This window comes from Nerophis lumbriciformis, linkage group LG27 (genome assembly GCF_033978685.3).
Source record: "Nerophis lumbriciformis linkage group LG27, RoL_Nlum_v2.1, whole genome shotgun sequence".
In the NCBI taxonomy this organism is placed as follows: domain Eukaryota; kingdom Metazoa; phylum Chordata; class Actinopteri; order Syngnathiformes; family Syngnathidae; genus Nerophis; species Nerophis lumbriciformis.
In genome coordinates this window covers 8,660,001-8,672,163 of record NC_084574.2, presented here as the reverse complement: position 1 = coordinate 8,672,163, position 12,163 = coordinate 8,660,001, and the positions used below count along the sequence as shown (strand labels likewise).

The window sequence follows — 12,163 nt, the reverse complement described above, 5'->3', positions numbered from 1 at the left end:
TAATGATTATTTGCAAAAAAAAAAAATGTTTATCAGTTTGAACATCAAATATGTTGTCTTTGTAGCATATTCAACTGAATATGGGTTGAAAATGATTTGCAAATCATTGTATTCCGTTTATATTTACATCCAACACAATTTCCCAACTCATATGGAAACGGGGTTTGTAAGTGTTTGATGAGCATTCCTCAACTTTCTCAGTCTTCTTTGCCACTTGTGCCAGCTTTTTTGAAACATGTTGCAGGCGTCAAATTCCAAATGAGCTAATATTTGCCAAAAATAACAAAAGTTTTCCAGTTCCAACATGAAATATCTTGTCTTTGCAGTCTATTCAATTGAATATAGGATTTGCAAATCATTGTATTTTGTTTTTATCTACCATTTACACAACGTGCCAACTTCACTGGCTTTGGGTTGAGTGTGTCACCATGACAACTACATGTTGTTTAGTTATACATCCATCTGTTTGCATGGATGGCCATTATTGGAAGAAATGCAATAATTTCCCCTTATTTGGTTGGGTAAATGTTGAAATTCCACATTTTGTGTCACTCTTTTAAAAAAAAGAAAGAAAGAAAGAAACTCCAATGTAAACATCAGCTTTACAGATGCCACGTCTGCTCAGAAGGCGGTGTGCGTCGCGGTAAAGACGTAAACGTAAATACACCCGTTATTTTTTGTCCACGAGGAGCGTCTATTGGAGGCGTGGCATTTTACTCATCAAAGCTCACTCAGTGTTTATTCGGAGCACGCCGTCTATTAGAGGTGAAGCCACTATTTTTATTCCGCGCTCAGTAGGAAGTTGTAGGGAAATGAAAAGGTAGATGTTCAAATTGAGGAGACATATTGGTGTCTGCAGACATTTCTTTCCTCCTCTTCCGAGCCGTCTCCATCGAGTGAAAGTGAGATCAAGGTAGAAATTGGAGTCCAGGAAAGAAAGTGAGGACAAAGTCGCTGGTCTGGCGCCAACATTGAAAACATCAGCTGATTGTTTTTGTCTGCACTTGTCTGGGGGGTGGGGGGGTCGACTGGCTGTTACTTGCATGTACCGGCACGTCTCAGACCAAATATGTGTGTGTGTGTGTGTGTGTGTGTGTGTGTGTGTGTGTGTGTGTGTGTGTGTGTGTGTGTGTGTGTGTGTGCGTGAAAATGATAATAATAGTCTGAAGGCAACTGGAAGTGCAGCTTACAAATTCCTCAAAGCGAGAATTAAGCCACCATGAGCTTGCCAAATGTTTGCTGGTGTATTTACATACTATTTATTTATGACTTTTCACAGAAGTTTCCAATAGAATATGGACCAAGAATTTTTTTATTTTTTTCCACATGTTTGTGCAGGTCTGGATAACTAGTGTGCCGTGAGATACAGTCTGGTGTGCTGTGGGAGATGATCTAAATTCACCTATTTGGGTTAAAAATATTTTTTGCTATTCTATTTTTATTTTATTATATATTATTATTATTATTATTAATTTTTATTGTATTTTATTATTATTATTATATATATATATATATATTTTATTTTTTATTTTTTATTTTTATATATATATCTGTCTGTCTCTGGCCTCGTATGTGTGTGTGTGTGTGTGTGTGTGTGAGAATGTGTCTGTCTTTGTCGTCTTACTTGTTTCATAATTGTGCCTTTTGTCCCTCGTTAGTGGGACCTGAGTGGGGTGGGTGGTTTGGGTTTTAAGGGAAAGGGTGTGAATCATTTACTGACTTTAAAATTGTACTGTTTCGACTTGCACTTTTTTCTGTCTATTTGAAAATGCCAATAAAAAAAGTTGGGAAAAAATATATATATATTTTTTGCAAACCAGTAATTATAGTCTGCAAATGATGTGTTGTTGCTGAGTGTCTGTGCTGTCTAGAGCTCGGCAGTGTAACCGTGTAAATACTCTTCCATATCAGTAGGTGGCAGCCGGTAGCTAATTGCTTTGAAGATGTCGGAAACAGCGGGAGGCAGGGTGCAGGTAAAAAGGTATCTAATGCTTTAATCAAAAATAAACAAAAGGTTAGTGCCCCTAAGAAAAGACGTTGAAGCTTAGGGAAGGCTATGCAGAAGGAAACTAAGACTGAACTGGCTACAAAGTCAACAAAAACAGAATGCTGGACGACAGCAAAGACTTACTGTGGAGCAAAGACAATGTGCATCCGAACATGACATGACAATCAACAATGTCCCCACAAAGAAGGATAAAAACAACTAAAATATTCTTCATTGCTAAAACAAAGTAGATGCGGGAAATATCGCTCAAAGGAAGACATGAAACTGTTACGGGAAAATACCAAAAAAAGAGAAAAAACCACCAAAATAGGAGCGCAAGATAAGTACTAAAACACTACACACAGGAAAACAGCAAAAAACTCCAAATAAGTCAGGGTGTGATGTGACAGTACACCTACTTTGAGACAAGAGCTATAGTGATGCATGCTTGGTTATGGTTTAAAGTCATATCCAACAACTGCGACAACGACTTTTTACTATCTACTGAGTTTAGTTTTTTAACGATTTCTGCTGGTGGTGTGCCTCCGCATTTTTTCGACGTAAAAAAAGGTGCCTAGGCTCAAAAAAGGTTGAAAAACACTGATCTATTGAACACGCTTGTATATGCCTGGCGCAAACAAAAAACATGTATCTCCAAACTTTGATTTGTTTATGTATTCAAAAGAGAATGTAAATAAAAAAATTATTGTAAACGATTTTCAAAATTTAAAAAAAAGTGCAATTCCCCTAAGTAGCCAGTAGATAATGATCTAATGCCTAAACCAAAAATAAACAAAAGGTTAGTGCCCCTAAGAAAAGACATTGAAGCTTAGGGAAGGCTATGCAGAACAAAACTAAGACTGAACTGGCTACAAAGTCAACAAAAAGAGAATGCTGGACGACAGCAAAGACTTACTGTGGAGCAAAGACAATGTACATCCGAACATGACATGACAATCAACAATGTCCCCACAAAGAAGGATAAAATATTCTTCATTGCTAAAACAAAGTAGATGCGGGAAATATCGCTCAAAGGAAGACATGAAACAGTTACGGGAAAATACCAAAAAAAGAGAAAAAGCCACCAAAATAGGAGCGCAAGATAAGTACTAAAACACTACACACAGGAAAACAGAAAAAAAACTCCAAATAAGTCAGTGTGTGATGTGACAGGTGGTGACAGTACACCTACTTTGAGACAAGAGCTATATTGATGCATGCTTGGTTATGCTTTAAAGTCATATCCAACAATTGCGACAACGACTTTTTACTGTCTACTGAGTTTAGTTTTTTAACGATTTCTGCTGGTGGTGTGCCTCCGCATTTTTTCGACGTAAAAAAAGGTGCCTAGGCTCAAAAAAGGTTGAAAAACACTGATCTATTGAACACGCTTGTATATGCCTGGCGCAAACAAAAAACATGTATCTCCAAACTTTGATTTATGTATTCAAAAGAGAAAGTAAATAAAATAATTATTGTAAACGATTTTCAAAATTCCAAAAAAAGTGCAATTCCCCTAAGTAGCCGGTAGATAATTATCTAATGCCTAAACCAAAAATAAACAAAAGGTGAGTGCCCCTAAGAAAAGTAATTTAAGCTTAGGGAAGGCTATACAGAAGGAAACTAAGACTGAACTGGCTACAAAGTCAACAAAAACAGAATGCTGGACGACAGCAAAGACTTACTGTGGAGCAAAGACAATGTGTATCCGAACATGACATGACAATCAACAATGTCCCCACAAAGAAGGATAAAAACAACTGAAATATTCTTCATTGCTAAAACAAAGTAGATGCGGGAAATATCGCTCAAAGGAAACTGCTACAGGAAAATACCAAAAAAAGAGAAAAAGCCACCAAAATAGGAGCGCAAGATAAGTACTAAAACACTACACACAGAAAAACAGCAAAAAACTGTAAATAAGTCAGGGCGTGATGTGTTAGGTGGTGACAGTACACCTACTTTGAGACAAGAGCTATAGTGATGCATGCTTGGTTATGCTTTAAAGTCATATCCAACAATTGCGACAACGACTTTTTACTGTCGACTGAGTTTAGTTTTTAATGATTTCTGCTGGTGGTGTGCCTACGCATTTTTTCAACGCAACAATTGTGCCTTGGCTCAAAAAAGGTTGAAAAACACTGCTGTACATTACCTTTTGCATTATATTAATTTATATTATTACGTGTTGTCAACCTTGTACTTTTTTTTTTAAGTCATTGCCTGAAATAAATAAATACATTTCAAATTTAAAATAAATAAATAAATTATTAGTTAAATTTTGTTTTGTTTTAATTTTTATTCCATCCAATTTGTTTTTAAAATATGTAAAATATAATCATAATAATAAATGATTGCATCTCATAATACTTCCATCATTTTGTTGCAGACCTGGATTTTTTTTTTTAAGCATAGCAATTTTATTGAGATTTTCTACAATTTCTCAATGAAAATAAACACCAAAAAAAATCACAAAATGAATTGTCCAAGGCTCATGATGTTTAAATGTGGTGAAGATCAGGATAAATACATTATACAAACCTTAGATGTATGCCGTGCAGAAGATGTGTGTTACGCATGGGTGGTGTTTGGCCTTGGCGGAGGTCCATTGTACTTTCAACAGCATTACGGCTCCTGTTTTTTCAGGCTCAAGGTAATGCCTCTTGTGTTGCGTCCCGCATCCACGCATGAAAGGCTGCTTCAGTCGCCTCATTGTCCTCATCGGTGGGACCTTGTCGAGTATCTCTCTGCAGCTTTTTTAGTTTCATCCTCTTGGCACGCGGGTCATCAATGCCCACGCTAATGAAGGCGGCCTCGCTAGAAGCGTCTCGCAAGTGGATGTGTGCAAATGTGTGGAAACGTCCCTTTGTGTTCGCCTGTGTACCTGCTCGGGGTGATAAGGCGCCCGTTGTTCGCTCGGAATTATTCTCTCCTCCCGAGTGAGGAAAGCGAGCTAATCCAACATGTGAGCGCAGGCGGTGTTTGAAGCGCCTCGGAGGATCCCAGTGTTTGTTGCAATCCCATCCAGTAGATGGCGCTCTAGTTAAAAACTATAGAAGTGGTTAATAATAATAATAATAGATTTTATTTGTAAAAAGCACTTTACATTAAGTAAACAACCTCAAAGTGCTACAGTGTATTAAAAAATAAAAAATAAATACATTTAAAAAAAAAAAAAAAAAAAAAGATATACCGTATTTTTCGGAGTATAAGTCGCTCCGGAGTATAAGTCGCACCGGCCGAAAATGCATAATAAAGAAGGAAAAAAACATATGTAAGTCGCACTGGAGTATAAGTCGCATTTTTTGGGGAAATGTATTTGATAAAAGGCAATTCAAAATAAATAAAGAATAGTGAACAACAGGCTGAATAAGTGTACGTTATATGAGGCATAAATAACCAACTGGTATGTTAACGTAACATATTATGGTAAGAGTCATTCAAATAACTATAACATATAGAACATGCTATACGTTTACCAAACAATCTATCACTCCTAATCGCTAAATCCCATGAAATCTTATACGTCTAGTCCAGGGGTCGGCAACCCGCGGCTCTTTAGCGCCGTCCTAGTGGCTCTCCGGAGCTTTTTCAAAAATGTATGAAAAATGGAAAAAGATGAGGGGGAAAAAAAAATATTTTTTGTTTTAATATGGTTTCTGTAGGAGGACAAACATGACACAAACCTCCCTAATTGTTAGAAATCACACTGTTTATATTAAACATGCTTCACTGATTCGAGTATTTGGCGAGCGCCGTTTTGTCCTACTAATTTTGGCGGTCCTTGAACTCACCGTAGTTTGTTTACATGGAACATTTCTCCGACTTTCTAGGACGTGTTTTATGCCACTTCTTTTTCTGTCTCATTTTGTCCACCAAACTTTTAACGTTGTGCGTGAATGCACAAAGGTGAGTTTTGTTGATGTTATTGACTTGTGTGGAGTGTTAATCGGGCATTTTTGGTCACTGCATGACTGCAAGCTAATCGATGCTAACATGCTATTTAGGCTAGCTATATGTACATATTGCATCATTAGGCCTCATTTGTAGCTATATTTAAGCTCATTTAGTTTCCTTTAAGTCATCTTGATTCAATTTATATCTCATGACACACTATCTGTATGTAATATGGCTTTTAATTTTTTGCGGCTCCAGACAGATTTGTTTTTGTATTTTTGGTCCAATATGGCTCTTTCAACATTTTGGGTTGCCGACCCCTGGTCTAGTCTCTTACGTGAATGAGCTAAATTATATCATTTGATATTTTACGGGGGCTTCACGGTGGCAGAGGGGTTAGTGCATCTGCCTCACAATACGAAGGTCCTGAGTAGTCTTGGGTTCAATCCCGGGCTCGGGATCTTTCTGTGTGGAGTTTGCATGTTCTCCCCGTGACTGCGTGGGTTCCCTCCGGGTACTCCGGCTTCCTCCCACTTCCAAAGACATGCACCTGGGGATAAGTTGATTGGCAACACTAAATTGGCCCTAGTGTGTGGATGTGAGTGTGAATGTTGTCTGTCTATCTGTGTTGGCCCTGCGATGAGGTGGCGACTTGTCCAGGGTGTACCCCGCCTTCCGCCCGATTGTAGCTGAGATAGGCTCCAGCGCCCCCCGCGACCCCAAAGCGAATAAGCGGTAGAAAATGGATGGATGGATGGATATTTTACGGTAATGTGTCGCTCCTGAGTATAAGTCGCACCCCCGGCCAAACTATGAAAAAACTGCGACTTACAGTCCGAAAAATGCGGTAAAAAATAAAAAAGAATAGAAACTAGAACAGCAAAATAGCTAAAACTAGTATGCATATATCTAAAAAAAAAAGGCTTTTTTAAAAAGAAGGGTCTTTAAGCCTTTTTTAAAAGCATCCACAGTCTGTGGTGCCCTCAGGTGGTCAGGGAGAGCGTTCCACAGACTGGGAGCGGCGGAGCAGAAAGCCCGATCCCCCATTGTTCGTAGCTTTGTCCTCGGAGGTTGGAGGAGGTTAGCCTGTCCGGTGTGGAGGATTTGGGGGTGAGTAGTTCTTCGAGGTAGAGGGGGGCATTTCCATGGAGGCACTGGTGAGTTAGTAGGGAAACTTTGAATTCAATCCTGAGTGGAACAGGAAGCCAGTGAAGGGATTTGAGAGTTGGTGTGATGTGGTCATATTTCCGCACTCTCATCAGGATCCTAGCAGCACTATTCTGTACGTATTGCAGCTTCTGGATGTTCTTGCTGGGGATCCCGACAAGCCTGGAGGAGACAAAGGCGTGGACGAGCCTCTCGGCATCAGAGAGAGTGAGTGAGGGGCGGAGTTTAGCAACGTTCCTGAGGTGGTAGGAGGAGGTGTTGCACAGTTGTTTTATATGAGCCTCAAAGGTCAAGTGAGGGTACATTCTAACATTCATTGCTGCGTTCCATTCGGAATTTCTGAGTTCCTAGTCGAAGTAACTGAAACACCCCGCGAGGTTGGGTTTCTTACTGGGGAAGTGCCCTGAGTTGGCTTTCAAAAAAGGCCGCTTTGAGTGTAAACAACAATAAAAGCTCCTGGAATATTCGTTATTAGCACTTCTGACAGGATTTTGTCAAGCTACATCAGCCATATATCCAATCCAATCCACTTTATTTATATAGCACATTTAAACAACTAAATGTTTCCAAAGTGCTGCACAACAATATTAAAAACAATATTCAAATATTATCTTTAGCTCCACCAATGACTGAATAAAAACAAAAAATAAATACATATAAAACCAATATAGAAAATAAATATGATTAAAAACTATTTTAAAGGGTAAAACCAATTAAACTAGTAAATAGAAATCAACATTTTAAAAACACAGAGGACAACAGAGGACCACACAACTCACGTAGTGTTAAAAGCCAAAGAATAAAAGTGGGTCTTAAGATGAGACTTAAAACACTCCACTGTGGGAGCAGTTCGAACATGGAGGGGCAGAGTGTTCCAGAGCTTAGGGCCGACCACAGAGAAGGCCCTGTCTCCCCTGGTTTTAAGTCTGGTCTTGGGCACCACGAGATACTGTTCAGTATTTTAACATAAAAGTGTTTGATTGTGATGCATTAAAAGCCACAAAATGCAACGGGACCCACAAACGCTGGCTGAGTAACAACAATATGAACATTATACAAAGGTTAAAAGTGTGGACAATGCTGAAGAAACAAGTCCATGTCAGAAAACCAGCAAATTTAGCTGAACTGCACCAATTTTGTCAAGAGGAGTGGTCAAAAATTCAACCAGAAACCTGTGGATGGCTACCAAAATGCGCCTTATTGCAGTGAAACTTGCCAAGGGACATGTACCCAAATATTAACATTGCTGTATGTAAACACCTGTTCAGTATTTTAACATAAAAGTGTTTGATTGTGAGGCATTAAAAGCCACAAAATGCAACAGGTCCATCAGACCCACAGACGCTGGCTGAGTAACAACAATATGAACATTATACAAGGGTTAAACATGTGGGCAATGCTGAAGAAACAAGTCCATGTCAGAAAACCAGCAAATTTAGCTGAACTGCACCAATTGTGTCAAGAGGAGTGGTCAAAATTTCAAGCAGAAGCTTGTGGATGGCTACCAAAAGCGCCTTATTGCAGTGAAACTTGCCAAGGTACATGTAACCAAATATTAACATTGCTGTATGTAAACACCTGTTCAGTATTTTAACATAAAAGTGTTTGATTGTGAGGCATTAAAAGCCACAAAATGTAACGGGTCCATCAGACCCACAAACGCTGGCTGAGTAACAACAATATGAACATTATACAAGGGTTAAACGTGTGGACAATGCTGAAGAAACAAGTCCATGTCAGAAAACCAGCAAATTTAGCTGAACTGCACCAATTTTGTCAAGAGGAGTGGTCAAAAATTCAACCAGAAACCTGTGGATGGCTACCAAAAGCGCCTTATTGCAGTGAAACTTGCCAAGGGACATGTAAGCAAATTTTAACATTGCTGTATGTAAACATCTGTTCAGTATTTTAACATAAAAGTGTTTGATTGTGAGGCATTAAAAGCCACAAAATGCAACGAGTCCATCAGACCCACAAACGCTGGCTGAGTAACAACAATATGAACGTTGCACGGAAAATTTCTCTGCCAGTTTCTGCATCCCACAGGGATTCTTCTTTTGTGTTTCTGCACCTGCGCTTGCAACATTGTTTGTCAACACTGTCTGCTCTCATTTTCTCGCACATTTGACCCTCTGATGTTCTGTGTACCTACACTCTGTCCTCCTCCTGTCTAGGCCTGCTGTGTGTGTGTGTGTGTGTGTGTGTGTGTGTGTGTGTGTGTGTGTGTGTGTGTGTGTGTGTGTGTGTGTGTGTGTTGGTACACAGAAGTGGACCCGGACATCTTATATGTAATAGAAATATGTAGGGGGTAGAGATGCGCGGTTTGCGGACACAACCGCGAAGTCCGCGGATAATCCGCGGGTCGGGCGGGTGACATGACGAAAAAAATTGATTTTAAATAGATGCGGGCGGGTTGCGATTGAACCAATTCGGAAATATATATACATAGTTAAATGTTGTTACCCACATACGAAAAACGTATAGATTTTATCGGTCCTTTAGGTTCATCTTTGTCGCGAAATTGTTCACTGCTTCACTGTGCTCCCCGCCCTCGTCCCTATTTGAGCATTATAACGTTAACAAGTTAATATTCATTGAAATAAATTCAGAATTTTTTTTTTACCTAACGAAAATATAGGCCTAGTCTTTCTAAAACATTTTTTTAACTTCTTAAAAGCATCGTTCTGCTTGCTGCAACTGCGCACACAAGTGTGAGGAACGCACTCCTGATCTGAGGGCATTGGCAACAATAGTCAACACTTTCTTAATGGAAATGACAATAATATTATGTTAATGATAAATAATATTATCACGCATTGAATGTCTCTGCTGCATTGGATCAGTCTCCTTTCTTTAACAGGCAAAAGCTTTCTAACCTCACTAATGCCTTGCATCGTCTATATTAGATATATAACAACTGGCGGATGGCGGGCGGGTGTGGTTTTGATAAAATGTTGGTTGGGTGGATGGCGGATGGATGACGACTTTTGTGATGCGGTTGCGGATGAAATAATTGCCTATCCGCACATCTCTAGTAGGGGGGGTGTATGGTGTGTGGTCATTAAATATGTATTCTGATATATGTTCTTCACAGAAAATGAGCCAAAGTCAGTGAGTCTCAGTTTGAAAAATTAATTAATTGTATCATTTTTCTTTTAATAAAAAATGAAAACGGGTCTCGCAGACCCGATCACCGCACAAGGGTTAAGTCAGTACTTTGGGAAGGCCACTCTAAAACCTTAATTCTAGCCTGATTTAGCCATTCCTTTACCACTTTTGACGTGTGTTTGGGGTCATTGTCCTGTTGGAACACCCAACTGCGCCCAAGACCCAACCTCCGGGCTGATGATTTTAGGTTGTCCTGAAGAATTTGGAGGTAATACTCCTTTCTCATTGTCTCATTTAAAGCACCAGTTCCATTGGCAGCAAAACAGGCCCAGAGCATAATACTACCACCACCATGCTTGACAGTAGGTTTGGTGTTCCTGGGATTAAAGGCCTCACTTTTTCTCCTCCAAACATATTGCTGGGTATTGTGGCCAAACAGCTCCATTTTTGTTTCATCAGACATCACATGGACAAAGATAAGACCTTCTGGTGGAAAGTTCTGTGGTCAGATGAAACAAAAAAATCTCAAAATCAGCGAGACTCCACTTTGAATTAAGATGGACGTTTTGCAATTCCATGGTTTTGGAGCTGTGGTTACAATGGAAGACGAAGGCAGCAGGTGGTCGCTCAGAGGCAACGTCCACACGTATGGCAGTGGCTACCAATCAGGGATTTTTGGCATTCAAGGGCCCCCTCAACATTGACTGAGCATGTGGGTCTCTCAGACGTTTCACTTTTGAAACGTCTGTGAAAACTACCTCATTCGCGATATTTGAGCGTTTTTTCGAAACTTGGGTGTTTCCATCAGCAGTTTCTTATTGCGAGATAAAGAGTTTTTGCGCATTTCTCGGGGTAATGGAAACAGAGCTCGAGACAATTTTGCAGCAGATTCTTAAAAGCACTAAAGTGCTGTAATGAAGATGATGTGGGATCTGAGCCGAGGATGTCGTTGTGGCTTGTGCAGCCCTTTGAGACACTTGTGATTTGGCGCTACATAAGTAAACACTGATTGATTGATTTATGAACCCCTTTGGGATGATCTAGAACGGAGACTGGTGCACTTTTGGAGGAATGGTCGACGATTCCTACAAACACGCCCCGCGACCTTGTGGACGGCCTTCCCCAGAAGAGTTGAAGCTGTAATAGCTGCAAAAGGTGGACCGACATCATACTGAACCGTATGGGTTAGGAATGGTATGGCACTTCAAGTTCACACTGCAAAAAGTCAGTGTTCAAAAACAAGAAAAAAAATTACAAAAATGAGGGGTATTTTACTTGAACTAAGCAAAATTATCTGCCTATAGAAGAAGAAAATTTGGTTTGTCAAGACTTTCCAAAACAAGTAAAATTAGCTAACCTTAATGGACCCAAAAATACCTTAAAATAAGTATATTCTCACTAATAACAAGTGCACTTTTCTTGGTAGAAAAAAAAAAAAAGAGACTTTTTTCTCAATATGTTGAAAAATATTCTTAAATGAAGTAAATGCTAGTGCCATTATCTTGACATAATGATATGCACTCGGCATTACATTTCTTGAAACCAGCAACCTTACACTAAAAATGTGTTTATTTTTCTTAATGGGAAGGCAACAAGGCAACCGCTTGTTACTCTCGGGGTCTCCTAGCCGCTCAGGCAAATCATATTGTCTAAAAATGCATTTTTCCATCAATAACATGACATCATCACGCCAAGTGTGTGCTCTTTCAGTCAATTAGTGCGCGAGGAATATATATATATATATATATATATATATATATATATATATAAATAGACATATATATATATACAGCCCGGCCCCCAGACAAATTTTTCTTTATTGTAATTTTGAAGAATTCATCTGAATGTGCATGAACTATTTCTGTTCAAAATAGTTAGAAATGTCACATGTTAAATGTTTAAATATTAACTGTCAGTTTACTGTACTGTGCCAACTGTACTACTATATGAGTACTTATTTTCTATTGTTTCATTGAAAATAAAACAGCAAAGTCCATTTGGCTG

General features: G+C 39.2%; 1 protein-coding gene across 4 annotated transcripts in view; it reads left to right on the top strand.

The window, feature by feature from the left end:
- The window catches only part of inpp4b (inositol polyphosphate-4-phosphatase type II B), a 621,310-nt gene that overhangs the window by 271,979 nt on the left and 337,168 nt on the right, over positions 1 to 12,163 (top strand). The window lies entirely within an intron of this gene.